The following is a 27,381-nucleotide window of genomic DNA, read 5'->3' as shown; positions in this document are numbered from 1 at the left end:
TTGTGGTGTACTGGCCTGGCGTCTGGGTTTATGTGAATCACTACCTTGATCCCCATGAAAGTGCCAATGCCGGGCTGAAATAGTGAGTCAAATTTGTCCAGGACCTGTGAGCATGATATTCGCTCCAGAGAAGAAATTGCAATGACATCGCCCCATTTCCAGTTCATGACAGCCAGCCAACTCCTCCCCAGCAGTGCGGGACAATTCCCTGGGACAATCCAGAGTGGCAACCTGTTTTCCGAATCTTTGTGGGTCACGACGACCGTGGCGTTGCCTAGCACCGGAATGATCTCCTTTGTGTATGTCCGTAGCTGTGCATCAATTGGCAATAATTTTGGCCTCCTGGCCTTGGACGCCCACAACTTGTCGAACTGTTTGATACTCATCAGGGACTAGCTGGCCCCTGTGTCTAGCTCCATTGATACTGGGATGCCATTGAGGAGCACTTTCATCATTATCGGTGGCGTCCTGGTGTATGAACTGTATATGTGCTCCACAGGAACTCGCTGAACTTCAGCTTCCAGCGATTTCCCCCAGTGTCCATTTGGCCTCGTAGGGCTTACATCATCCCCGTCCTCCTCGTACATCAACCTGGCTGCAGGCTACCTGCACATACGAGCCAAGTGACCGCTGACATTGCAGTTTCTGCAGGTATATTGCTGATACCTACAAGCTCTGGCTGTGTGTTTGCCTCCACACCTCCAACATGAGCCGTTGTTGGAAACAAAAGGTCCATTACCAGTCAATCGTCTCTGACTGTCTCTGTAACTGTCCTTAAGCGCACCATTGACAGGTGTTGATGGCCCCATTACTGGCCGCATTGTCCCTTGTGACAGCATGAATCGCCGTTCAGCTTGCCATTGTCTCTGTTGAATTCCCCCTTTGGGTTCGACTACATGCTTGTGCATGTCCGATTGCCCCTGCATACCTGGAGAACTGTGTGCTGCATTAACAGTGTTGACTCCCTGTCCATTTGCTGCATTTAAACCAAGATTTTTGTCAACCATGATTCTGGTCTCTTCCGCCCCTGAGATAAATGTCTGGGCCATCAAAGCCGCCGTTTCCAGGGTCAAGTCTTTGGTCTCAATCAGTTTCCTGAAAACCGTAGCGTGCCCGATGCCCTCAATGGGTCTGTGAAGGATCGTTGGTAAGGATCACGGCTTGCATGGCATCGTGGAGCAGGCGGAGTATGGTGACGTACTTCTGGGGGCATCCGAAACGGAGGAGGACGCTCCATAGATCCTCGCGGTTGACAGTGTCAAAGGCCTTTGTAAGGTCGAAGAAGGCCATGTATAAGGGCTGGTGCTGTTCCCTGCATTTTTCCTGCAGCTGTCGCGCTGCAAAAATCAAATCTATTGTGCCCCGAAGGAGACGAAATCCGCACTGCAACTCTGGGAGGAGCTCCTCGGCCACAGGCAGAAGACGATTGAGGAGGACTCTAGCGATGACTTTCCCAGTGGTTGATAGCAGTTGCCGCAGTCGGACTTGTCCCCTTTTTAAAAAATGGTCACGATCATCTCTAAGATCTCCCGGCATGTTCTCCTCCCTCCAGATGAAAGATGAGGTTGTGTATTCGCGCCAGTAGTGCCTCTCCGCCATACTTCAGTGCCTCAGAAGGGATTCCATCTGCTCCCGTAGCCGTGTTGTTTTTTAGCTGTCTTATATGGCCTTTTCTATCTCATGCAGTGTTGGGGTCTCACTGAGGTGGTGGCGGGTAGCATGCTGCGGAATGGATTCGAGAACATTCGAGTCAAAGGCAGAGTCTCGGTTGAGATCTTCGAAGTGTTCCTTCCAGCGGGCCCTGACTGCCTCGGTGTCCTTGTTGAGTGTTTTCCTGTTCTTGGCCAGGAGTGGGGTGGGCCTTGGGAGCTTGGTCCATATGTGGCCTTGACTACGATGAAGAATCCTCGCACATCATGGCTGTCGGCCAGCTGCTGTATCTCCTGTGCTTTCTCCATCCACCACCTGTTCTTTAGATCCCGGGTTTTTTTGTTGGACCTTAGCCTTTAGTCGTCTGTAATGCTGCTTTGCTGTTCCAGAGTTGGGTTGCTGTTTAAGGCTCAGAAATGCCCTGCGTTTGCAGTCTATTAGTTCTTGAATCTCCTGATCATTCTCATGGCACACACCATACAATATTATCAAATACAAGCACAGGAAAGCAAACACTGAGGATGGGACACACATGGAGCAGAGAAATAATCTACTTGCACCTTCACTGGAATGTTTCGATTTCCATGGCTCTTCTGCCAAAGTCACGCTGGACAATTAGAGAATCCAACCTCCCTTTTCTTTCCACAAAATTGGTAGTTGAACACTACGTAGAACTGAGGCCCATCTCCCTGATTCTGTTGGCCTCACATGCATGCCAGAGAGGCAGCTTGCAGAGGGCGATATTATGGAATTGAATTTTTTTTTTGTATTTAGTTTAATTTTGCTGTCTCTCTTTCTTTCTCCCATACCATTCAAAGGAAGTTTAGTGATTTGCCACAGCATCCTTTTGGAATTCCTCTTTCCCTCAGGGAGCTGGAGGGTGAGTATGAGTTCCACAGGCCAGAACAAAGATATGTGTCTACTTTGGAGGAGAGCCCAGCGAATCTGCTCCTATTCAAGCAGGCATCCAAACAAAAAATGCCACAATTACTTGAGTATGTTTGAGGAACTGTCTCTTCACCACTTCCCCACTCTCCCTGCATCAAGGGGACATATCTGGGGTGTTCCCAAGCTTCCCTGGAAAATTCTATCCAGTTCGTCCTTTGATAGTCCCAATGGAACCTGTGTCTGCTGAGAGCAGGTGTGGGTTCTGTTATGTGTCTAATAAAGGCCTTTAAATGCATGAGGGAAAAGGTAATCAATTCTGGAGGGGATTGCTTCCCCAGCAGAGACAGCTGGATACCTCCTTTGACAACTAAAGGCTTGTGCAGTTGCTTTAATCAGAAGCCCATCCCAGGACTTCCGCTGCGATGTTGGAATGGCATGGAGTTGCTGCAATATTCTTGGCCTCTATCAAGGTGGGTGCTGCTGATGCAACCTTAGGGTCATGATGTACACACTCTGATCAGACTAATGACCCCATCCCCGCGCTTTGGAATGGTGTCGACGTCCTTAGCTGCTCTGCTGACAGTGGACTATTTGTGTCATTTTATTTTGGAGCAGGCTGCTTTTTCTAGCCTAACTTAAAAATCCCCAGTTTCCACAAGCAATTTGCACCAGCATAACTCAGTTAGTTACTGTTGTGTATCTGTAAAGCATGCACTCCCATGTTCCGCCACGAGGGAGCGCATGCCCTGAAATCCCAAGGAATCCCAGCATCCCTTGGGAGCACTGTATATAAGCCAGCCCCTAAGGCCTGTTCCTCACTCTGGAGTGTCTTAATAAAGACTGAGGTCACTGTTACTTTAACCTCCCTGTGTGCAGTCTCATCTGTGTTAGAAACACAATAACTAGTGACGAGGATACGAATCCAACGCAAAGATGCAGCAAACTGTGGGCATCCTGGAGAAGTTCTCGGAGGGTGAGGACTGGGAAGCCGATGTCAAATGGCTAGACCAGTTCTTTGTAGCCAACGAGCTGGATGGAGAAGGAAGCGATGCAAAAAGGAGAGCGGTCCTCCTCACAGTCTGCGGGGCACCGACCTACAGCCTCATGAAAAATCTTCTGGCTCCGGTGAAACCCACAGATAAGGCGTATGAGGAGCTGTGTACACTGGTTCGCGAGCATCTTAACCTGAGGGAGAGCGTGCTGATGGCAAGGTATCGGTTCGACACGTGCCAGCGATCTGAAGGTCAGGAAGTGGCGAGCTACATCACCGAGCTCAGGCGACTTGCAGGACAATGTGAGTTTGATGGCTACCTGGAGCAGATGCGCAGAGACTTTTTTGTACTGGGCATTGGCCACGAGATCATCCAACGAAAACTTTTGACTGTAGAGACACCGACCCTCCGTAAGGCCATTGCGATAGCACAGGCGTTTATGTCCATCAGTGATAACACCAAACAAATCTCTCAGCACACAAATGCTAGCAATGTTCATAAATTAACCGGAACTGTGTTTGCGAGCAGAAATTTACAGGGCAGAACCCACAAGTCTGCAACTGCCAGCAGGCCTCACATGACCCAGGTGCCTCAGAGTTCTCAACAAAGGATGAATGCAAGGCAATTCATACCTTGTTGGCGATGTGGAGGCTTCCATTCAGCCTATTCATGTCGCTTCAAAGGGTATGTTTGCAAGAGCTGTGGAACAATGGGGCACCTCCAACGAGCTTGCAGGCGAGCTGCAAGCTCTGCAAAACCTGCTAACCACCACCAGAGGAAGATCGGTCCATGGTGGATCAAAGCAATTTCGAGCCTCAGAAAGAGGAGGCAGATGCTGAAGTACACTGGGTGCACACATTTTCGACGAAATGTTCACCTATAATGCTGAATGTAAAATTGAATGGCTTACCCGTAGCGGTGGAACTGGACACTGGCGCTAGCCAATTCATCATGAGTAAAAAGATATTTGAGACACTGTGGTGCAACAAGGCACTCAGACCAGCCCTGAGCCCCATCCACACGAAACTGAGAATGAACATCAAAGAGCTCATCACTGTCCCGGGCAGCGCCATGGTCAAGGTCACCTACGAGGGCACAGTGCACGAACTGCCACTCTGGATTGTCCCGGGCGATGGCCCCACACTGCTTGGAAGGAGCTGGCTGGGCAAAATCGCTGGAACTGGGATGACATCCGAACGCTATCACATGTCGATGTGACCTCATGTACCCAGGTTCTTAACAAATTTCCTTCTCTTTTTGAGCCAGGCATTGGAAAATTTTCCTTGGCAAAGTTGCGGATCCACTTGCTCCCAGAGGCATGGCCCATACACCACAAGGCGCGAGCGGTAGCTCACATGATGAGGGAGAGAGTGGAAATCGAGCTGGACCGGCTGCAACGTGAGGGCATCATCTCCCCAGTGAAATTCAGCAAGTGGACCAGACCGATTGTTCCAGTATGCAAAAGTGATGGCACGGTCAGGATTTGTGGCCATTATAAAGTAACTATTAATCGTTTCTCAATAAAGGACCAATACCCGCTACCTAAGGCAGACGATCTATTTGTGATGCTGGCAGGAGGAAAGACATTCACCAAGCTCGACCTGACTTCGGCCTACATGACGCAGGAGCTGGAGGAGTCTTCGCAGGGCCTCACCTGCATCAACATGAACAAGGGACTGTTCATCGACAACAGATGCCCGTTTAGAATTCGGTCGGACTGCAGTGATCTTCCAGAAAAACATGGAGAGCCTACTCGTCAGTACCACGCATGGTGGTTGTTCAGGACGACATATTGGTCACGGGTCGGGACACCGTCGAGCACCTACAAAACCTGGAGGAGGTCCTCCAGCGACTGGATCACGTAGGGCTGCGGTTGAAGAGGTCGAAATGCGCCTTCATGGCAAGAGAAGTGAAGTTTTTGGGGAGAAAGATCGCAACGGACAGCATTTGGCCCATAACGCCGAGACAGAGGCTATCAGGAACGCGCCCCCGCCACAGAATGTCACAGAGCTGTGGTCGTTCCTGGGACTCCTCAACTATTTTGGTAACTTCCTACCGGGGTTAAGCACCCTCTTAGAATCCCGAAAGGTGAGAACTGCGTATGGGGAAAAAGCCAAGTAATTGCTTTTGAGAAAGCCACAAACATTTTATGCTCCAACAAGCTGCTTGTATTGGATAACCCGTGTAAAAGACTTGTGCTAACATGTGACGTGTCGTCGTATGTATATTACAACAAGCTAACGTTGCGGGGAAGTTGCAACCTGTCGCCTATGCTTCCAGGAGCTTGTCTAAGGCTGAGAGGGCCGACAGCACGATTGAGAAAGAGGCATTAGCGTGTGTGTTTGGGGTAAAGAGAATGCATCAGTACCTGTTTGGCCTCAAATTTGAGCTGGAAACCGATCACAAGCCCCTCACATCCCTGTTCGCTGAAAACAAGGGGATAAGTACTAATGCCTCATCCCGCATACAAGGGTGGGCATTGGCGCTATCAGCGGATAACTATACCATCCGCCACAGGCCAGGCACCGAGAACTGTGCGAATGCTCTCAGTCGGCTACCATTGCCCGCCACAGGGGTGGAAATGGCGCAGCCTGCAAACTTGTTGATGGTGGCACAGCCCGCAGACTTGTTGATGGTCATGGAAGCGTTTGAAAATGATAAATCACCTGTCATAGCCCGCCAGATTAGGACTTGGACCAGCCAAGATCCTCTGCTGTCCCTTGTAAAAAACTGTGTATTGCATGGGAGCTGGGCCAGCATCCCCATTGAAATGCAAGAGCCAATCATGTTTCACCAGTGCCGAATTTAAAGAATTCATGACCCGCAATGGGATCAAACATGTCACCTCTGCCCCGTTTAAACCAGCCTCCAATGGGCAGGCAGAGCGGTCAGTACAAACCATCAAACACAGCCTTAAACAAGTCACAGAAGGCTCACTCCAAACCCGCCTGTCCCGAGTACTGCTCAGCTACTACACTCGCTCACAGGGGTGCCCCCGGCTGAGCTACTCATGAAAAGGACACTTACAACCAGACTCTCGCTGGTTCACCCCAACCTGCATGATCAGGTAGAGAGCAGGTGGCAGCAACAAAATGTAAATGATGATCGCGCCACTGTGTCACGGGAAATTGATCTGAATGACCCTATGTATGTGCTAAACTATGGACATGGTCCCAAGTGGATCGCGGGTACGGTGATAGCTAAAGAAGGGAATAGGGTTGTTTGTAGTCAAATTAGACAATAGGCAAATTTGCAGAAAGCACCTGGACCAAATGAGGCTGCCCTGAACAACCCACAGCAGACACCACCTTTTTCGAGCCCACAACACACACCCAAAGGATCAACGACACCACGCCGGACCAGGAAATCAAACTCATCACGCCCAGCAGCCCAGCAAGGTCAGGCTCACATAGCAGCCTGCAGGGCCAACAACACCCCAGCCCAGCGAGGGCACAGCCAACACACCAGAACAGACATTTGTACCGAGGCGGTCCACCAGGGAAAGAAAGGCTCCCGACCGCCTCACCTTGTAAATAGTTTTCACTTTGACTTTGTGGGGAGGAGTGATGTTGTGTATCCGTAAAGCATGCACTCCCATGTTCCGCCACCAGGGAGCTCATCCCCTGTTTTAGGAACATAATAGTCAACACCATCTAAAAAGTGATCACTGCAAACAATACCCCGAGAGATAACTCAGAGACACTATGCCTTCGCATTATTAAAGCACAGTCCCAATCGAAATTGGTGCAAGGGAGGAAATGGCTAGGCTGGAACTTGGATACTGCGTCGGCGGTACGGAACCAGGAGCGAGACGTACAGGAAGAAGCTGCGAGCAAGACAACGGGCAATCAGGGTGAGCATATTGCCTGCAGAGGAAGTGCATCTGGGAGGGCGCTGAGGGGGACACGATTTAATGTTTTAGTTTCCTCCCAAAAAGAGTTCTGGGAGGGCGCTGAGCGCCTCGAGTCTCATCGCAGAGTGCATGCAAAAAAGCGCAGGCTGCTGAAGGAACACGCGTCAAACCAGACTCCTCACCCACCCTTTCCCTCAACGGCTGTCTGCCCCAACTGTGACAGAGTCTGTGGTTCTCACATTGTACTGTTCAGCCACCTAAGGACTCATTCTAAGAGTGGAAGCAAGTCTTCCTCGATTCCGAGGAACTGCCTATGATGATGATTGCCTGCGCCTACATTTCCGAAAGACCACTTAGCTGTGTGAGGGGGTGATTGTAAGTCCCAACCAAACCCAAGGGGTTTCGTGCTGGGAGGGAACCTGTGTTAGTTTATGAAGCCGTGGTAACTTAGCACGGCAGGGTTTATTGGATAAGCCAGGGTTGTACTATTTTGCACTGTTTATGAGTGGTGCTGATATTCGACACTGACTTACTGCGAAGGTTGTACTTTGAAATGCTTGAAAATTGAAGCTTCATCCAACTCCGTTCTTCTCCTCAACTTGTTCTTGCACCAAAGCTGCTGGAATCAGAATGAACGTTGACTCTGTTTCTCAGCAATGTCAACAAAGTCTCAGAGGAGCACATTCCTCCCACAAAAATAAACAACTCTGTCAGCAGAAATCAGAAAGCAAAGCTTTGCTGCAATGTTAAAGTCCTTAAATGATAGCTGTAATTACAACCCCTGAACTTGTCAATACAGGGCTTTAGAATACTTCATAATGATTTGTTTTAGTGCTTGTAAAATGATATAAGGACTGTTTCTCTGAAAAGCAGTTCCCGACAAAAGTTTCAATCACACAGAGCGCTCTCAGGAAACTGAGCTGCTTTAGGCTGAGGGAGTAACTTTGACAGACAGGCGACAGGCCCCGCCCCCCGGCCGAAACATTCCATGCACGTTGTTTTTTTTTGTTGTGGTGGTGGCAGAGGCAGCAGCTGACGATTCGGCTCTGCTTCCCTGGCCGACAGAGCCGGAAGCCCCAAGCCTCGCGAGTTTTCCGCTGGTCCCCCCGACCGAGCAGCATCGAGCCAAGAGCTAATTTACCTGTTTCTGGAGTTCCTATTATCCCGGTGATTTAGCGGCCCCGGGCCCCCGGGGCTGGACCTGGTTGGCGGGCGGGGCGGGAGAGAAAGAGAGATTAGTTGTGGGGGAGAGAGAGAGAGACTGGTTGTGGTGGGGGAGAGAGAGACTGGTTGTGGGGGAGTGGGGGAGAGAGAGAGAGACTGGTTGTGGGGGGGTGGGGGAGAGAGAGAGAGACTGGTTGTGGGGGGGTGGAGGGAGAGAGAGAGACTGGTTGTGGGGGGGTGGGGGAGAGAGAGAGAGACTGGTTGTGGGGGGGTGGGGGAGAGAGAGACTGGTTGTGGGGGGTGGGGGAGAGAGGGACTGGTTGGGGGGGGGGGAGAGAGACTGGTTGGGGGGGGGGAGAGAGACTGGTTGGGGGGGGGGGAGAGAGACTGGTTGGGGGCGGGGGGGAGAGAGACTGGTTGGGGGCGGGGGGGTAGAGAGGGACTGGTTGCGAGGAGGGGGAGGGAAGGAGAGAGACTGGTTGGAGGGGGGCAGTGAGAGACATGGCCGGAGGGGGGGGGGCGGGGTGAGAGAGGGAGGCTGGGGTTCAGAGGGGAGAGAAGGAACTCAGGAAAGATGGATTATGTTCTAACCCCCCCACAAGGGATATGGTTGGTGTGGAGGATATCCAGAAATCACGACACTGTCACTATTCACCTTTCATACCCAATAAACCTGTTAACAAACCGTACACAATGCCCCATCTATGGAGGAGGGTGTGGGGGTAGGATGCACTTGGGCTGGGGTAAGGCAATTTGACGAGGGGAGGCATGCACGGACTGGGGTATGGGACTTAAGAACATAAGAAATAGGAGCAGGAGTAGACCATACGGCCCCTCGAGCCTGCTCCGCCATTTAATACGATCATGGCTGATCCGATCACGGACTCGGGTCCACTTCCCTGCCCGATCCCCATAACCCCTTAATCCCTTATCAGTTAAGCTGTCTATCTCTTAAATTTATTCACTGTCCCGACTTCCACAGCTCTCTGAGGCAGCGAATTCCACAGATTTACAGCCCTCAGAGAATAAATTTCTCCTCATCTCTGTTTCAAATGAGCGGCCCCTTATTCTAAGATTATGGCCCCTAGTTCTAGTCTCTCCTATCAGTGGAAACATCCTCTATGCATCCACCTTGTCAAGCCCCTTCATAATCTTAGACGTTTCGATAAGATCACCTCTCATTCTTCTGAATTCCAATGAGTAGAGGCTCAACCTACTCCACCTTTCCTCATAAGTCAACCCCCTCATCCCCAGAATCAACCTACTGAACCTCCTCTGAACTGCCTCTAAAACAAGCATATCCTTTTGTAAATATGGAAAGCAAAACTGCAGTATTCCAGATGTGGCCTCACCAATACCTAATGTAGCTATAGTAAGACTTCCCTGCTTTTATACTCCATCCCCTTTGCAATAAAGGCCGAGCTACCATTGGCCTTCCTGATCACCTGCTGTACCTGTATACTATCCTTTTGTGTTTCATGCACAAGTACCCCAGGTCCCGCTGTACTTGGCAATTTTTTTCCATTTAAATAATAACTTGTTCTTTGATTTTATTCTTCCAAAGTGCATGACCTCATACTTTCCAACATTATACTCCATCTGCCAAATTTTTGCCCACTCACTTAGCCTGTCCACATCCTTTTGCAGAATTTTTGTGTCCTCCTCACACATTGCTTTTCCTCCCATCTTTGTATCGTCGGCAAACTTGGCTACGTTACACTCAGTCCCTTCTTCCAAGTCATTAATATAGATTGTAAATAGTGTGGTCCCAGCACTGATCCCTGCAGCACCTTACTAGTTACTGGTTGCCAACCAGAGAATGAACCATTTATCCTGACTCTGTTAATTAGCCAATCCTCTATCCATGCTGATATATTACCCCCAACCCAGTGAACTTTTATCTTGTGCAGTACCCCCAGGTCCCACTGTGTTGCAGCACTTTGCAATCTTTCTCCATTTAAATAATAACTTGCTCTTTGGTTTTTTTCTGCCAAAGTGCATGACTTCACACTTTATAATATTATGCTCCATCTGCCAAATTTTTGTCCACCCACTTCGCTAGTCTATGTCCTTTTGCAGATTTTTTGTGTCCGCCTAACACATTGCTTTTCCTCCCATCTTTGTATCATCCAGCAACTTGGCTACATTACACTTGGTCCCTTCTTCCAAGTCGTTAATATAGATTTGGCTGGCCCTTGCTGTCTTCTGGGGAGCTTTGTCTTCTGTCGCTTAAGGAGATCAAAGTGGATCGAGTTACAATTTGAAAAGTCAGTGAGACCTCGAGATAGGCGGATCCTGTGACATTCCTGTGAAACTTCAGGGTGTGGCTCATCCTCCAAGGGGACCAATCAGAAATAAGGGGTGGAGCCTGTTGGCTATTTTTGCGGTACAAATAAGCCCATCCTTAAATAAAGAGACCGCACCCCTTGATTTTTTTTTGATCAATCAGCTCTCCCTGAAATGTTTAACCAAGGAATCAGCCATTTATTTTAGTGCCTGTAATGATACAGTGTGAACTTTCCTTATCTGAGTAAGTATCTTGTTCTGTGCAGACCAAGGATTTGTGGCACTGGCCAAAGCTAAATGGTATCATGATATTTACAAGTATCCCCTAAAAAGAGGGTGCCACTAATAATAATAAAAGAAAAATAAAGAATTGCATTTACATAACACCTTTCATGACTTCAGGACGGCCAAAAGCACTTTATATCTTATGAAGTACTTTAGAAGTAGTCACTGTTGAAATTTAAGAAACGTGGTAGCTCAATTGTGCACAGCAAGCTCCCACAAACAGCAATGTGATAAATGATCAGACAGTCTGTTTTAGTAGTAGTTGAGGGAAAAATATTGGAAGGGACACTGGTGTGAATTACTCTGCTCTTCTTTGAATTGGTGTCATGGGATATTTCACATCAACCTGAGAGGACAGACGGGGCAACATTTAATCTGAAAGACGGCACATCTGACAGTGCAACACTCCCTCAGTACTGCACTGAAGTGGCAGATTACATTTTGTGCACAAGTCTCTGGAATGGGACTTGAAGCCATTACATGGGCTTCCCCTTCAAATTTAGATCAATAAAAGGTCATTTCTTGCAATTGTGAAATTCAGAACAGTAACACATTTAGGTCGAGAAACTGGACAAGGCTAGAAAACAGGCGCAGGAATCGGAATGCGTGATTAACCTGTGTCCATTCTTTCTGATGCAGGTAACACGCAAACTTCATGCTGCCTGCTAATTTAAATGACAGCAGCGTGTAATCAAGTGCTAAACGTACTGCTGAGTGGCTGCACGCCTCAGCAGGGGGCTCAAGTTTGTACGGGGCAGGCACAACTTAAAACGAGCTTGCACTACTTAAAGCCAACTTGCACCTCTTAAAGAGTAGGCGCATTCTGGCTGAAACAGATGCTGGAAGTGGTTGGGGAAGACATTCCGAGCAAGAAAAACACCGATTAATGGTGGAACAGGAAAGAGCTTGCTCCAAGGTGCTCAGACTGGAGGCCTTGGTGCAGGAGGTGGACAGGAGTCGAGGGGTCCTCTATCCACAGGGGGCAAGGAGGCCCTCCAGACAATCTGTGAGAAGGCAATGGGAGCAGATAGTCATCGCAGTCAATGCCAGCAGTTTGACTCCAAAGACTTGGATGCAGTGCCGCAAGAAGTTTAATGACAACACACGAGTGGTCATGATCAGTGAATTCATCTTCAAATGTCATATCCTTACAAGTGAACTACGAGGCTCAGACACTGCTCACTTCACTTCATGAGGTAACAGAGGGTTGATGAGTGGTTGATGTGGTGTACATGGACTTCCAAACGGCATTTGATAAAGTTCCACATAATAATCTTGCCAGCAAAGTTGAAGCGCATGGAATAAAAGGGGCAGTGGCAGCATGAATACAAAATTGGCAAAGTGACAGGAAACAGAGTGTAGTGGTGAACGGTTGTTTTTCGGACTGGAAGAAGATATACAGTGGTGTTCCAAAGGGGTCAGTAATAGGACCACTGCTTTTCTTAATATATATTAATGACTTGAACTTGGGTGTACAGGACACAGTTTCAAAATTTGCAGATGACACAAGACTTGGAAGGAAAGAGAATAGTGAGGAGGATAGTGATAGACTTCAAGAAGAAATAGACAGGCTGGTGGAATGGGCGCATATGTGGCAGATGAAATTTAACACAGAAAAGTGTGAAGTGATACATTTTGGTTGGAAAAACGAGGCGAGGCATTATAAACAAAAGGGTGTGTGATATATTCTTATCCCATCACTAACAAACACACTATACAAGATGGCTCTAATACAGAGAAACCTGTCATGTGACATTGTTATACATCATTAGTTGCAATATAGCAGTAGTCCACTCGGGGAAGCTCTATTATAGGGTGCAATTCTAAAGGAGGTGTAGGAACAGAGAGACTTGGGGATATATGTGCACAAATCGTTGAAGGTGGCAGGACTGGTTGAGAAAGCAGTTAAAAAAGCATATGGGATGTGAGACTTTATAAACAGAGATACAGAAGAAGTTAGGATGAACCTTTATAAAACACTGGTTCGGCCTCAACTAGAGTATTGTGTCCAATTCTGGGCACTGCATTTTAAGAAGGATGTGAAGGCCTTAGAGAGGGTGCAAAAAAGATTTACAAAAATGGTTCCAGGAATGAGCTACTTCAGTTATGTGGATAAACTGGAGAAGCTGGGGTTGTTCTCCTTAGAGCAGAGAAAGTTGATAGGAGATTTGATAGAGGTGTTCAAAATCACGAGGGATCTACACAGAATAGATATAGAGAAATTGTTCCCATTGGCGGAAGGGTCGAGAACCAGAAGCCACAGATTTAAGGTGATTGGCAGAAGAACCATAAACGGGGAATTTTTTTTTGGACCGCAACTGCTTATTTTAGATCTATTTAGATCTGGTAATCTGTAATGAGACTGGACTAATTAATGATCTCATAGTAAAGGATCCTCTTGGGAAGAACGATCATAGCATGGCAGAATTTCAAATTCAGTTTGAAGGTGAGAAAGCTAGGTCTCAAATTAGTATCCTGAACTTAAATAAAAGCAATTACAAAGGTATGAATGCAGAGCTAGCTAAAGTGGACTGGGAAAATAGATTAAAGGATAAGATGGTAGATGAGCAGTGCAAACATTTAAGGAGATATTTTATAACTCTCAGCAAAGTTATATCCCAGCGAGAAAGAAAGACTCTAAGAGAAGGATGAATCATCCGTGGCTAACCAAGGAAGCAATGGATGGTATCAAATGAAAACAAAGGCATACAATGTTACGAAGAATACTGGAAGGTCAGAGGATTGGGAGATTTTTAGAAATCAGCAAAGGGCGACTAAAAAAATAATAATGAGAGAAAATATCATTTATGAGAGTAAACTAGCAAGAACTAGCATTAAGAGCTTCTACAGATATATAAAAAGGAAGAGAGTAGCCAAAGTAAACATTGGTCCCTTAGAGGATGAGACCATGGAATTGATAATTGGAAACACGGAAATGGCAGAGACTTTGAACAAATATTTTGTATTGGTTTTCACGGTAGAAGACATTAAAAACATCCCAATAATGGATAATCAGGAGGTACTTAAGTCAATCACTATCACTAAAGAACAAGTACTCGCTATAGTAATGGGACTAAAGGCGGACAAGTCCCCTGGACCCGATGGCTTATATCCTAGGGTCTTAAAAAAATTGGCTGCAGAGATAATGGATGCATTGGTGGTAATCTACCAAAATTCCCTGGATTCTGGAGAGGTCCCAGCGGATTGGAAAACTGCAAAAGTAATGCACGTATTTAAGAAAGCAGGGAGACAGAAAGCAGGAAACTATAGACCAGTTTGCTTAACATCTGTCATTGGGAAAATGTTGGAGTCCATTATTAAGCAATTAGTAGCAGGACATTTGGAAAATCATAATACAGTCAAGCAGAGTCAGCATGGTTTTATGAAAGGCAATCATGTTTGAAAAATTTGCTGGAGTTCTTTGAGGATATAACAAGCAGGGTGGATAAAGAAGATACAGTAGATGTTGTGTATTTGGATTTCCAGAAGGCATTCTATTGTGTTCCTAATACAGATGAGGCTGCACACAAGGAGGTTAAAGTAACAGCGACCTCAGTCTTTAATAAGACACTCCAGAGTGAGGAACAGGCCTTAGGGGCCGGCTTATATACAGTGCTCCCAAGGGATGCTGGGATCCCTTGGGACTTCAGGGGATGAGCTCCCTGGTGGCGAAACATGGGAGTGCATATTTTACAGATACACAACACATTCGATAAGGTGCCATATAAAAGGTTTCTACACAAGTTAAGAGCTCACGGGGTTGGGGGTAATATATTAGCATGGATAGAGGATTGGCTAACCAACAAAGAACAGAGAGTCGAGATAAATGGGTCATTTTCAGGTTGGCAAACTGTAACTAGTAGGGTGATACAGGGGTCAATGCTAGGACCTCAACATTGGGCTATGGACCAAGAGCTGGAAAGTGGGATTAGACTGGACACGAAGTGAGGAAATGGCCTTCTTCATGCTGTAAATTTCTATGATTCTATTCTAACTATTTACAATCTATATTAATGACTTGGATGAAGGGACCAAGTGTAATGTAGAAAAATTTGCTGATGATACAAAGATAGTTGGGAAAGAAAGTTGTGAGGAGGATACAAAGAATCTGCAAAGGGATATAGATAGACTAACTAAGTGAGTGGGAAAAAATGGGCAGATGGAGTATAATGTGGGAAAATGTGAGGTTATCCTCTTTGGTAGGAATAACAAAAAAGCAAATTATTATTTAAATAGGGAGAGAGTACAAAATGCTGAGGCATAGAGGGATCTGTGGGTCATTGTACATGAAACACAAAAAGTTAGCATGCAGGTACAGCAAGTAATTAGGAGGGAAAATAGAATGTTGCCCTGTATCGCAAGGGGGCTGGATACAAGTAGGGAAGTCCTACTACAAATCTACAGGGCATTGGTGAAACCACACCTGGAGTACTGCGTACAGTTTTGGTCTCCTTATTTAAGGAGTGATATAGTTGCATTGGAGGCAGTTCAGAGAAGGTTCACGAAGTTGATTCCTGTGATGAGGGGCTTGACTTATGAGATAGGTTGAGCAGGTTGGGCCTATACTCATTGGAGTTTAGAAGAATAAGAGATGATCTTATTGAAATGTATAAAATTCTGAGGGGGGTTGAAAGGTTAATGCAGAGAGCATGTTTCCCTCAATGGGGGAATCTAGAACTAGAGAGCATAGTTTCAGAATAAGGGGTTGTCCATTTAAAACGGAAATGAGGAGGAATTTCTTCTCTCAGAGGGTCGTGAATCTTTGGAATTCTCTACCCCAGAGAGCTGTTGAGGCTGTGTCATTTAATATATTTAAGATGGAGACAGACAGATTTTTGAACGATAAGGGAGTCAAGGGTTATTGGGGAGTGGACAGGGATCTTATTGAATGGCAGAGCAGGTTCGAGGGATCAAATGGCCTACTCCTGCTCCTATTTCTTATGTTCTTTTGTTATGATCTAGAATGCACTGCCTGAAAGGGTGGTGGCACAAATTCAATCGTGGCTTTCAAAATAGAATTGGATAAGTACCTGAAGGAAAATAATTTTCAGGGCTACGGGGAAAGGGCGGGGGATTGGGACTAGCTGAGGAGCTCTTGCAGAGAGCTGGCAGAGCTCGACAGGCCAATTGGCTTCCTTCTGTGCTGTAACCATTCTAAGATTCTTTGAGTCTACAAACTCACCAAGATCCAATATAAATCAATCAGCGATTAACCTGAAAGTAGTTGATGATCCCTTTAAATAGCGCTGCTAGTCGGGGGGCTCCTTCCTGCTGCTGAATGCATGTTCACCTGTGCATGTTTAAGAGAAGGTGTTGCTGGAGTGTTGAGGTCGAAAATAGCAGTGCTGACATCAAATCAGTGTTACACACTGATTGACATCACAATCTGCCTACTCTGCATACTCCAGGTGCACGCACCCAGCACCTGCACAAACAACCTCACCAAAATGGCATCTGATGCTGCCCGCACCAGAAGTGTGTGCGCAAGGTGCGGACACCATTTTTAGACCAAAACGGCACCCAAAGTGCTGAAAACTCGGGTGTGCCAGAGCCGAATTTTGCAGCCTTAATCTCCCGTGTTACCCGCCAGCTATACAAAGTTTCTAGTAAACTGTGAGAGGCTGCATATTCATATTCCATGGTCACCTGGGTGTGTATCAGAGATCTAAACAGTTGGAGGAATTGCGTGGGGGAAACCCAGAAGTCAACTGAATGGGTCGGAATCTACAATCGTAACTCAATTGCAGTACCTAATGTTGGTTTCCGGGTTTCGATTCTTCAAGCTGTGCAGCAGCATGATGAAATAGCAATGCATTTGGAAAGCAATGACAGGATCAGTCCAAGTCAGCATGGACTTATGAAAGGGAAATCATGCTTGACAAATCTTCGAGAATTTTTTGAGGATGTAACTAGTAGAGTGGACAAGGGAGAAGCAGTGGATGTGATGTATTTGGACTTTCAAAAGGCTTTTGACAAGGTGCCACACAAGAACATAAGTAGATAAGAACATAAGAATTAGGAACAGGAGTAGGCCATCTAGCTCCTCGAGCCTGCTCCGCCATTCAATAAGATCATGGCTGATCTGGTCGTGGACTCAGCTCCACTTACCCGCCCTCTCCCCGTAACCCTTAATTCCCTTATTGCTTAAAAATCTATCTATCTTTGACTTGAAAACATTCAATGAGCTAGCCTCAACTGCTTCCTTGGGCAGAGAATTCCACAGATTCACAACCCTCTGGGAGAAGAAATTCTTTCTCAACTCGGTTTTAAATTGGCTCCTCCGTATTTTGAGGCTGTGCCCCCTAGTTCTAGTCTCCCCCACCAATGGAAACAACCTCTCTGCCTCTATCTTGTCTATCCCTTTCATGATTTTAAATGTTTTTATAAGATCACCCCTCATCCTTCTGAACTCCAAGGAGTAAAGACCTAGTCTACTCAATCTATCATCATAAGGTAACCCCCTCATTTCTCGAATCAGCCTAGTGAATCGTCTCTGTACCCCTTCCAAAGCTAGTATATCCTTCCTTAAGTAAGGTGACCAAAACTGCACGCAGTACTCCAGGTGCGTCCTTACCAATACCTTATACAGTTGCAGCAACACCTCCCTGCTTTTGTACTCCATCCCTCTCGCAATGAAGGCCAACATTCCATTTGCCTTCCTGATTGCCTGCTGCATCTGCAAACTTACCTTTTGGGATTCATGTACAAGGACCAATTGTGGAGCAGTGGAGGCGTGTCCTGCACAGTAGGAGCTGAGCTGCAGTGAGGAGAGCAGCTATCAACTTTTGCTCCTGCCTGGAGAGCCCTGAGAACAGCCCAGGAAGAGAAGGAAGGAAGGGGCTTCACCACCAACTTTCACCCAGAGGGAGAGGAGGAGAAAAGAAAACTTTCCAACTTTTTACCATTTCTGCAAGGAGTTGGAGAGAGGGGGAAAAGACCAACAACAACAACATCCAGTGTGGAAGGAGGGAGACTCTACTATTTCTACAGGTGGGTGTATTGATGCATTTCCCAAAAGACTTTGTTATATCGGTGGGGGGAGGAAAGAAGACCACTGAGGGCCGGAACATCGCGGGGGGTGTGTGTGTGTGGAAAGTGTGTGTGGGGGCCTTGCTTACAACTAGGCCCCACACACAACTGAACCCCCCGCCATTGCCTAGCCTGGGATAGCTGGAGCTACCAGGCTGAAGATTTCTTTAATCACCCACTGAACATCGTTAGGAGTGTGTGCCTGGTGGCTCTAGCTGCCCCAGGTGAAGACGTCTTCTCCCCCCACCTGAAGACCAATCCAAAGACTGTGTTTTTGTGTTTTGCCATCTGGGGAGTGCACCCACCCACAGCTGCGAGGGGAGACCTGCCCTCGCAGTTCCCCCCGCCCTTCCCACCCCCCTCTCTCTTTCTCCGTTGCTCTCTGTTTCTCCCCTCTCTCTCTGAGACCCCTTCCTCCTAAATTAAAAAAAACCCAACAAAACAATTGAGACAACTGAGCAGAGGGAGCAAGGCCCCTCCCCAATTGCCAACTAGGGGAGAGGTGCCTCGTTAAGAGCTCCTCTGCTCAGTCTTTTAGATAAGAGGACAATTAAGACCATTAAGGCCTGTGACTTTGGGGTGGGTGTATCCCTTAAAGGGACCCCGTGATGGCGACCCCATCCACGCCGGTGACAGGGCCAGCGAAGACATATGCGCAGGTGGCAACCGCTTCCACGGCACCTCCTGCGCCACCCGCTGCCCTGCCACCATTTAGATTAATTACGAGAAAACACGGGGTCAAGAGCTACACTCACCCCACAATGAGCATTGAGGAGTGCGTGCGGGCGATGGCTGGGGTAGTCGGCCCCTCGGCCATTGTCGCGGCCTCCAAGATGTCTGGGAAGGCTGTTTTCTTCCTGGGATCGGAGCGGGTGGTGTCCCTGGCCCTCGAAAAGGGGCTCACGGTGGGCGGGACGTTCCTGCCGGTGGACCCTCTCGAGGCCACCGCGCAGAGGGTCATCGTTTCAAACGTCCCGCCCTTTGTTCCCGCTGAGCTCCTCCTCCCTCACCTACACCAACTGGGGGAGGTAAGGTCAGGGATCAACCTCATACCGCTCGGCCTCAGGGAGAGCAGCCTGCGCCACGTGTTCTCCTTCCGCCGCCAGCTCTTTGTCCGGCTGGCGTGGGAGGAGACGACGGAAGGGCACTTTAATGTGGTGCACGAGGGGACTGCCTACCGCGTCTTTTGGACGTTGGACGGCGTGCGGTGCCATGCCTACAGGGAGGTGGGGCACGTTCGCAAGAACTGCCCCGCCTCCAAGGCCGCCAAACCACCGAAGGCGGCCAAGGCTGGCGCCGCCGCCACCCCTCCCCCTAGTTGCGTCCGCGTGCCGGGAGCCGTAGGTGCACGGGCATCGTCGGAGGCCTTTGTTTTCAGGGCCTCCGGCGGAGGGGAGGGAGAGCGTCCGAACGGAAAGAAGGTGCGGAACAAGGAGAAACATCTAGAGGCGGGTCCCCTCAGTGCGCCAGAAAGATTGACCACCGCGCTCGGCCCAACCCAGCCACCGGCGAGCGCGGGGTGCCCTGAGCCCGTACCCGAGCCCTTGAACAACACCGCAGAGGGGCCCGGGCGCGGGCAAGAAAAGAAAAAGGGGAGGGCGGAGCGGGAGGCCTCGGCAGACATGGAGGTCTCCCTGCCTCAGCGCACCTCCAGCAACAAAAGGAGGCGCCGCTCCGTTGAGGCGGAGGGGGAACAACATCCCTCCGCCGAGGAGTCGGTGCCCGCCGCGTGTCCCGCGTCCCCCACCAGCGCCCCCAAGCAGCGCCGTAGGCGGGAGGAGTCTGTCCCCGGGGAGGGTGAGACAGTCGAGGCTGCCCAGCCTCTGCCTCCCGGGGATGGCGTGGAAGATCTGCCTGTCGTGGGGGGCGTGGGGACCGCGGAGGAATGCATTGCCGCCGGGCCGGGCGTCCCGGGGACTGAGGCGGGCGGGGCCGAAAAGGCCGAGCCTGAGCCCGCCCAGCCAATACCCAACTTCCCCCGGGAGTCGCTCGACCCGGCAGAAACCGAAACAAATGTTTTTTATGACACTGTAGATGCTGGGCCGGGGGGTGGCAGCGGGGAGGGGGAGGAACACCCACCCTCGCCCCTTGCTTTGGAGCTGGAGCACTTGGGGAGCCTGGGGATTTCCTATGGGCGGGTCTCTCCTTGTTCCCCGGTTCCTGGGGCGGAGGGGGAACCCCTTCCGCTGTCATTTCCCGACCCAGCACCATTTTTAAAAGGGTCCAGTGGGGACTCCTCTGCCGACGATCCTGGGGGTGGGATTGGGGCAGAGCCAGGGCCGGTTGGAGTGGCCGGGTCATTTGCCGTACCTTGTGCGGTCGATGGGCCGGCTGCTGGCGGCCACCTCCCGGAGGAGGACGGGGACTCGGTGGGGGACGCGGGTGAAAACCTAGAGACCACCGCCAGCGAGGCGGTGGATCTGCTCGCGGCCGCCGCCGAGACCATCCTCATTCCTGCAAAGGAACTCCGGGACGTTTTGGCCCAGAGCCGGGGTTGCTGCAACCAAGCCCGACTGGCCCTGGAAAAATGGTCCGAGCCAGAGCTGATCAAGGGGTCCGTCCGCGCCGCCGTTAAAACCTTGGCTGCGGGCGGGCCCTTGACAAAGGCTCAACACCTTGAGCTGCGCGAGCTCGAGGGACTCCTCGCTGGGCTGCGGAGGGAGCGGAGTTCAACAAAAGACTCCGCTCCCTCCCCCACAATAGGTTAAGGTAGAGGTTGCACTATGCTTTTGCCATGAAGATAACCATAGCCAGCCTCAACATCAACGGCGGCAGAGGGGCACGCCGTAGATTTGACAATTTTTCGCTCCTGCGGGAGGGGAAATATGCGGTGTGCTTCCTGCAAGAAACCCACACCGTTCCGGGAGACGAAGCCACGTGGCTCCTGGAATGGCAAGGAGAGGTCCGCATGAGCCACCTCACCGCCATTTCTAGTGGGGTGGCTATCTTGCTGGGCCCGCATTTTCAGCCGGAGATCTTGGGGGTCGAGGAGCCCGTGCCAGGCCGCTAGCTGCACGTAACGGTTCGCCTGGGGGACGTGCCGCTCCATCTCGTGAACGTGTACGCCCCTCAGCCCGGCCCGCAGCAAACGCGCTTCTTTGAAGAGGTGTCCGCTCTTCTTGGCTCCGTCGACGTCGGCGACTGCATTGTCCTCGGGGGGGATTTTAACTGCACCCTTGAGGCGAGGGACCGCTCCGGTGCCCCGCAGTGCATGACGGCGATGGAGAAGTTGAGGGACCTGGTCGGGTCCTTTGACTTGGTGGACGTCTGGCGAAATCTCCACCCCAACTCCAGCGCCTTTATTTGGGTGAGGCCTGGAGTTGGATGGTCTAGAGTCGACCGCCTTTACGTGTCTCGGGCGTACGTTTCCTGCGTCCCGGCGGCCTCCATGCGGCCGGTGCCGTGTTCGGACCACCACCTGGTGTGGGCGGAGCTCGCTTCGCTCCGCGCGAGGACGGGGTCCGCGTACTGGCACTTTAACAACCGGCTGCTGGAGGACGTGCGGTTCCAGGACTCGTTCCGTCGATTCTGGTCCGACTGGAGAAGGAAGCAGGGGGGCTTCCCCTCCTTGAGGCTATGGTGGGACGTGGGCAAGGCTCACGTCCGCGTCTTCTGTCAAGAGTACGCGAGGGGGTCGACCAAGAGGCGGGCGGCCATAGTCGGGCGCCTAGAAAAAGAGGTGCTCGACCTGGAAGCCCGTCTCGGTCAAGTCGTCCAGGACCCGGCCCTGCGGACGGTGTACGAAGCGAAGAAGGCCGCGCTGAAGGACCTGCAGCTCGTCGGGTCCCGAGGCGCGTTCGTGAGGTCGCGGATCCGGTTCCTGCGGGATCTGGACCGCGGCTCCCCCTTCTTCTACTCGCTGGAAAAAAGGCAGAGTGTCCGTAAGCAGCTCTTGATGCTGCTGGCCGACGACGGCTCTCTCGTCTCGGATCCGGAGGGCGTCAACAACAGGGCCCGTGAATATTACGGGGCTCTGTTCTCTCCGGATCCGTCCAGCGAGGAAGCGCGTAGAGTTTTGTGGGAGGACCTGCCGAAGGTCAGCCCGGAGGGCGCCGAAAATCTGGAAGCTCCGCTAAGCCTTGCGGAGCTGACCGGTGCCCTCGACCGGCTCTCGAGGGGAAAATCCCCGGGGCTGGACGGGCTGACCGTGGAGTTCCACAGGGCGTTCTGGGACGTCCTGGGGGGCGACTACGCGCGGGTCCTGGGGTAAAGTCTGGCGACCGGGGAGATGCCCCTCTCTTGGCGCAGGGCAGTCATCGTCCTGCTGCCTAAGAAGGGCGATCTCCGCCTCCTTAAGAACTGGCGCCCGGTCTCCCTCCTCAGCACGGACTACAAAATCTTCGCCAGGGCGATGTCTGCTCGCCTTGGTGCCGTGCTGGACCACATGATCCACCCCGACCAGTCCTACACGGTCCCGGGCCGGACAATCCACGATAACATCCATCTGGTCTGGGACCTCATCCATTGTTCCCAGGAGGCTGGTCTGTCGGTCGCCTTCCTATCCCTCGACCAAGAGAAGGCGTTCGACAGGGTGGATCACGACTATCTGCTCGGAACTCTGCGCGCTTTCGGGTTCGGGACGCATTTCGTCGCCCGGATCCGACTTTTGTACGCCGCCGCGGAGTGTCTGATTAAGGTTAACGGGTCCTTGACGGCGCCCCTTCGCTTTAGGAGAGGGGTGCGCCAGGGATGCCCCATGTCCGGCCAGTTATACGCCGTTTGCGTGGAGCCTTTCCTGCGCCTCTTGCGGACGAGGTTGACGGGACTGGCTCTGCAAGGGCCGGGCGTGGAGGTCGTCCTCTCGGCTTACGCCGATGACGTGCTCCTCGCAGTAGAGGATCCCGCTGACCTGCGGAGGATGCGTGAGTGCCAGGAGATTTACTCGGCCGCGTCCTCCGCCAGGATCAACTGAGAGAAATGTTCCGGCCTCCTGGTGGGTCAGTGGCGGGTGGACTCCCTGCCGGAGGAGCTCAGGCCTTTTGCTTGGAGCACGACCCATCTCCTCTATCTGGGAGTCTACCTTAGCCCCGACGAGGGAGCCTGGCCGGCGAACTGGCAGGAGCTGGAGGCCAAGGTCACCGCTCGCCTAGGGCGCTGGACAGGACTGCTCCGAGTGCTGTCCTACAGGGGTCGAGCACTAGTCATAAACCAGCTGGTGGCTGCAATGTTGTGGTACCGGCTGGTCACTTTGACCCCTCCCCCTGCGTTTGTCGCCAAGATACAGAAGAAGCTGGTGGACTTCTTCTGGAACAACAGGAAGCACTGGGTCTCTGCCGCGGTCTTGAGTCTCCCGCTTGAGGAGGGCGGTCAGTCGTTGGTGTGCGTCAGCGCCCAGCTCGCGACTTTCCGTCTTCAGACCCTGCAGAGATACCTTTACGTCGAGCCCCCTCCTAGGTGTTGCGCTCTGGCGAGGTATTTCTTCCGCCAGCAGCGCGACCTCAATTATGACACGCAGCTCCTGTTTGTGAACTTGGGGGGTGCCAGGACCGCCCTCCGGGAGCTGCCTGTCTTTTACAGGGAACTCATCAGGGTCTGGAACAAAGTCTCCACCAAGCGCAGCTCTCCGCCGGCTGGAGTGGCGGCCGTCCTGCAGGAACCGCTGCTCGGGAATCCGTACCTCCACGACTGAGGTTTTATGTGGCGGTCGGAAGAGAGGGCTGTGGCTGGTGAGGTGACCAGGGTCAGGGACCTGCTCGATGGCGGAGGAGCGGGCTGGATGGCGCCAGACACGATGGCGCGGCGCCTAAATTCTGCCAACGTCCGCCACGCGGCCGATGCCATCGAGTCGCTAAAAACAGCTCTGGGCCCTGACTCCGTTAGGTGCATCGAGGAGGCTCAAGCACGTGGGGAGATCCCGTCCGAACTGACCCCCGTCCGGACGGAATTCCTCATCGGCGCCAAACCCCGGAACCTCCCTCGGGGGCCGGCGCCTCACAACTTGAGCCGCCTCGGGGAAATCCCCTCCGTGCCTTTCAGTTCCGCACGGAGGGGTTTCCTGTACGGGCTGCTCCTGCACACCCTCAACTTTGCCATCCTCGCCGGCCGTCCGGACACGCCATGGCGTACCATCTTGCCGTCCGGAGGAGGCGGGGGTCCCCGATGAAAGGCACTCTACGCAGGGGTCCTCCCACTATTCATCGGGGACTTGGCCTGGAGGGTGGTGCACGAAGCAGTGCCGTGCAACAAATTTTTAAGCTGGTTCACGGACTCCCAGGCCGCCTGCAATTTCTGCGGTCTGGAAGAGTCCGTGTTCCATGTTTTTATGGAATACACAAGGTTGCAGCCCCTGTTTTATTATTTGAAGGGGCTGCTCCTGAAATTCTGGCTGCACTTCAGTCCCACTCTCCTGATCTTTGGGCACCCTGTGCGGAGGGGAGCGAGTAGGTCCGAAGGCCTCCTCGTAGGACTGCTCCTGGGCACGGCCAAGGGTGCCATCAGCCGGTCCAGGCAGCGGGCGGTCGAGGGGGTCGTTCAACCTGACTGCCTGCCTCTCTTCCGCTCTTACATCCGGTCCAGGGTGTCCTTGGAGATGGAGCACGCGGTGTCCACCGGTACGCTCGTGGCCTTCCGCGAGAGGTGGGCACCGGAGGGACTGGAGTGCATCATCACGCCCGGCAACCAAATTTTAATTTGATTTTACGTTTTAAAGTTTAATTTGTTTTAATTGCCGGTGCTTTTAGTGTCCCCCTCCCCTTTTATAGGGGGCACTGGAAAAAATTTGATTTTAGCGCCCCAAAAAAGAAAACAAAAAAAAAAGGAAAAAAAAAAAGGGGCCTTGAAAATGTCTGCTGTGTCACCCAGGCGAGTGGCACGGTTTAATGTTTATGTTTATTTTCAGGTAAACTCAAAAGAGTTTCATGCACAAGGATCCAAAATAGTTTCATGCACAAGGACCCCCAGGTCCCTCTGCACCACAGCATGTTGTAATTTCTCCCTATTCAAATAATATTCCCTTTTACTGTTTTTTTTCCCAAGGTGGATTGGTGAGAGATTGGTGTGCAAAATTAAAGCACATGGTATTGGAGGTAATGTACTGATTTGGATAGAGAACTGCTTGGTAGACAGGAAACAGAGAGTCAGAATAAACGGGCCCTTTTCAGAATGGCAGGCAGTGACCAGTGGGGTGCCACAGGGTTCAGTGCTGGGACCCCAGCTATTTACAATATACATCAATAATTTAGATGAAGGAATTGAATGTAATATCTCCAAATTTGCAGATGACACTAAGCTGGGTGGCAGTGTAAGCTGTGAGGAGGATGCTAAGAGGCTGCAGGGTGACTTGGACAGGTTAGGTAAGTGGGCAAATGCATGGCAGATACAGTATAATGTGGATAAATGTGAGGTTATCCACTTTGGTGGCAAAAACAGAAGACAGAATATTATCTAAATGGTGACAGATTAGGAAAAGGGGAGATGCAATGGGACTTGGGTGTCATGGTACATCAGTCAATGAAATTTGGCATGCAGGTACAGCAGGCGGTGAAGAAGGCAAATGACATGTTGGCCTTCATAGCTAGAAAATTTGAGTATAGGAGCAGGGAGGTCTTACTGCAGTTGTGTAGAGCCTTGTGTTCAGTTTTGGTCTCCTAATCTGAGGAAGGACGTTTTTGCCATTGAGGGAGTACAGCGAAGGTTGACCAGATTGATTCCCAGGATGGCAGGACTGACATATGAGGAGAGATTGGATCAACTGGGCTTGTATCCACTGGAGTTTAGAAGAATGAGAAGGGATCTCATTAGAAACATCTGACGGGATTGGACAGGTTAGAGGCAGGAAGAATGTTCCCGTTACTGGGGAGTTCCAGAACCAGGTGTCACAGTCTAAGAATAAGGGGTATGCCATTTAGGACCGAGATGAGGAGAAACTTCTTCACTCAGAGAGTGGTTAACCTGTAGAATTCTCTACCGCAGAAAGTTGTTGAGGCCAGTTCGTTAGATATATTCAAAAGGGAGTTAGATATGGCCCTTACAGCCAAAGTGATCAAGGGGTATGGAGAGAAAGCAGGAAAGGGGTTGAATGATCAGCCATGATCTTATTGAATGGCGGTGCAGGCTCGAGGGGCCGAATGGCCTACTCGTGCACCTAATTTCTATGTTTCTATGTTTCTATGATGCACATCCGCATGACGGGACCAGCTGTATATAAAGAGACAGTCAGAAATGGAAATTGTCGGTGTTCAGGATGGGTGGTGTACATAGAGCCATGGCAGCACCTAGATTCAATGGTGCCTCCCTGAAATTATTGCCGGATGCAGTCAGGATGAGGAGAGATACTTTCCCCCAGCAACGGGAGGAAGAAACCTGCTGTTCTCAGCCAGAAGGCATGGTTGGAGGAAGCTGAGGAGGTGAACAGCAGGAGCATTGTGCTCACGTTACGGATGCAATGTCGGAAGCGTTTTAATGATCTAACAGGTTCGGAAAAGTGTGTACCTTTGCTGATTCAGCTGCATCCTGTGCTTTGAGGTCCCGCTCCCTTTCACACTCTCTGGCTAAGTGTTCTCCATCACATCACTCCTCACACCCGCTCAACTTTCAGCAGTACCCAGCCTTCACTTTCTATGCACTTCATCACCTCCCCATTTATCCATTCATCATTGGCACTCACCCCAATCCTTATTCAATATGATGCACGTGTCTCATAATCACGCCCATCAAATGTGCTGCATCCATCAGATAAATATCTCGCCATCACTCACTCACAGGCCTGTTTTTTCACCTCTTGTAGAAGAGAGCGCAAAACGCAAGGGGGAGGGTCAGGACTGGAGGTGGACAGCCACAAATAGTCCAGCTCACAGATGAGATGAGGATGGAGATCAATGGCACACCTGCATCCCTCTCAGTCAGAGAAGGAGAAACAGGGAGCTCGCAGATAGCTGGTGAGAGAATTACAAACATCTCTTACATATAGATGCTGATTTCTATTCATCAATAATTGAACTGTGAGAAGACAGAGTATGCTGACTGTCAAAATTGTGACATTGCGACAACTAAATCATATCACTTTCTTTTGTCTTCCAGGGCCTTCATGCATACAGCAAGTGTTGCAGGACATCCATGAGGACAATTCTTCAGGACCTCATTCTTTCTGAGGGTTCACCTTCACAGGACCTACAGCCATGCATTAGCGCAGTTACTCACTTCGGTGGGACCACTTTTAGAGTTAGTTGGTGTTTCGCTTGGTGATTCACAACTTAGAAGTGAGCATGAGCAGACACTGGTGTGGAGCTGCGGAGA

General features: G+C 50.6%; 1 protein-coding gene across 4 annotated transcripts in view; it reads right to left on the bottom strand.

Moving 5' to 3' along the window:
- LOC139257613 (retinol dehydrogenase 7-like) overlaps positions 1-27,381 on the bottom strand; it is a 63,172-nt gene that overhangs the window by 20,221 nt on the left and 15,570 nt on the right. Inside the window, exon 2 of one of the 4 annotated variants that reach the window (XM_070874563.1) lies at positions 7,917-8,002. The exons of 2 other annotated variants lie outside the window; for them this stretch is intronic. The gene's annotated coding sequence lies outside the window, so the exon portion shown is untranslated. Of the gene's footprint in view, positions 1-7,916; positions 8,284-27,381 lie in introns of those variants that run through there. One more of the 4 variants, XM_070874559.1, reaches the window with a different exon arrangement.

The sequence above is a fragment of the Pristiophorus japonicus genome, chromosome 3 (assembly GCF_044704955.1).
Source record: "Pristiophorus japonicus isolate sPriJap1 chromosome 3, sPriJap1.hap1, whole genome shotgun sequence".
Lineage (NCBI taxonomy): Eukaryota > Metazoa > Chordata > Chondrichthyes > Pristiophoridae > Pristiophorus > Pristiophorus japonicus.
This window is presented reverse-complemented; position numbering and strand designations above follow the sequence as displayed.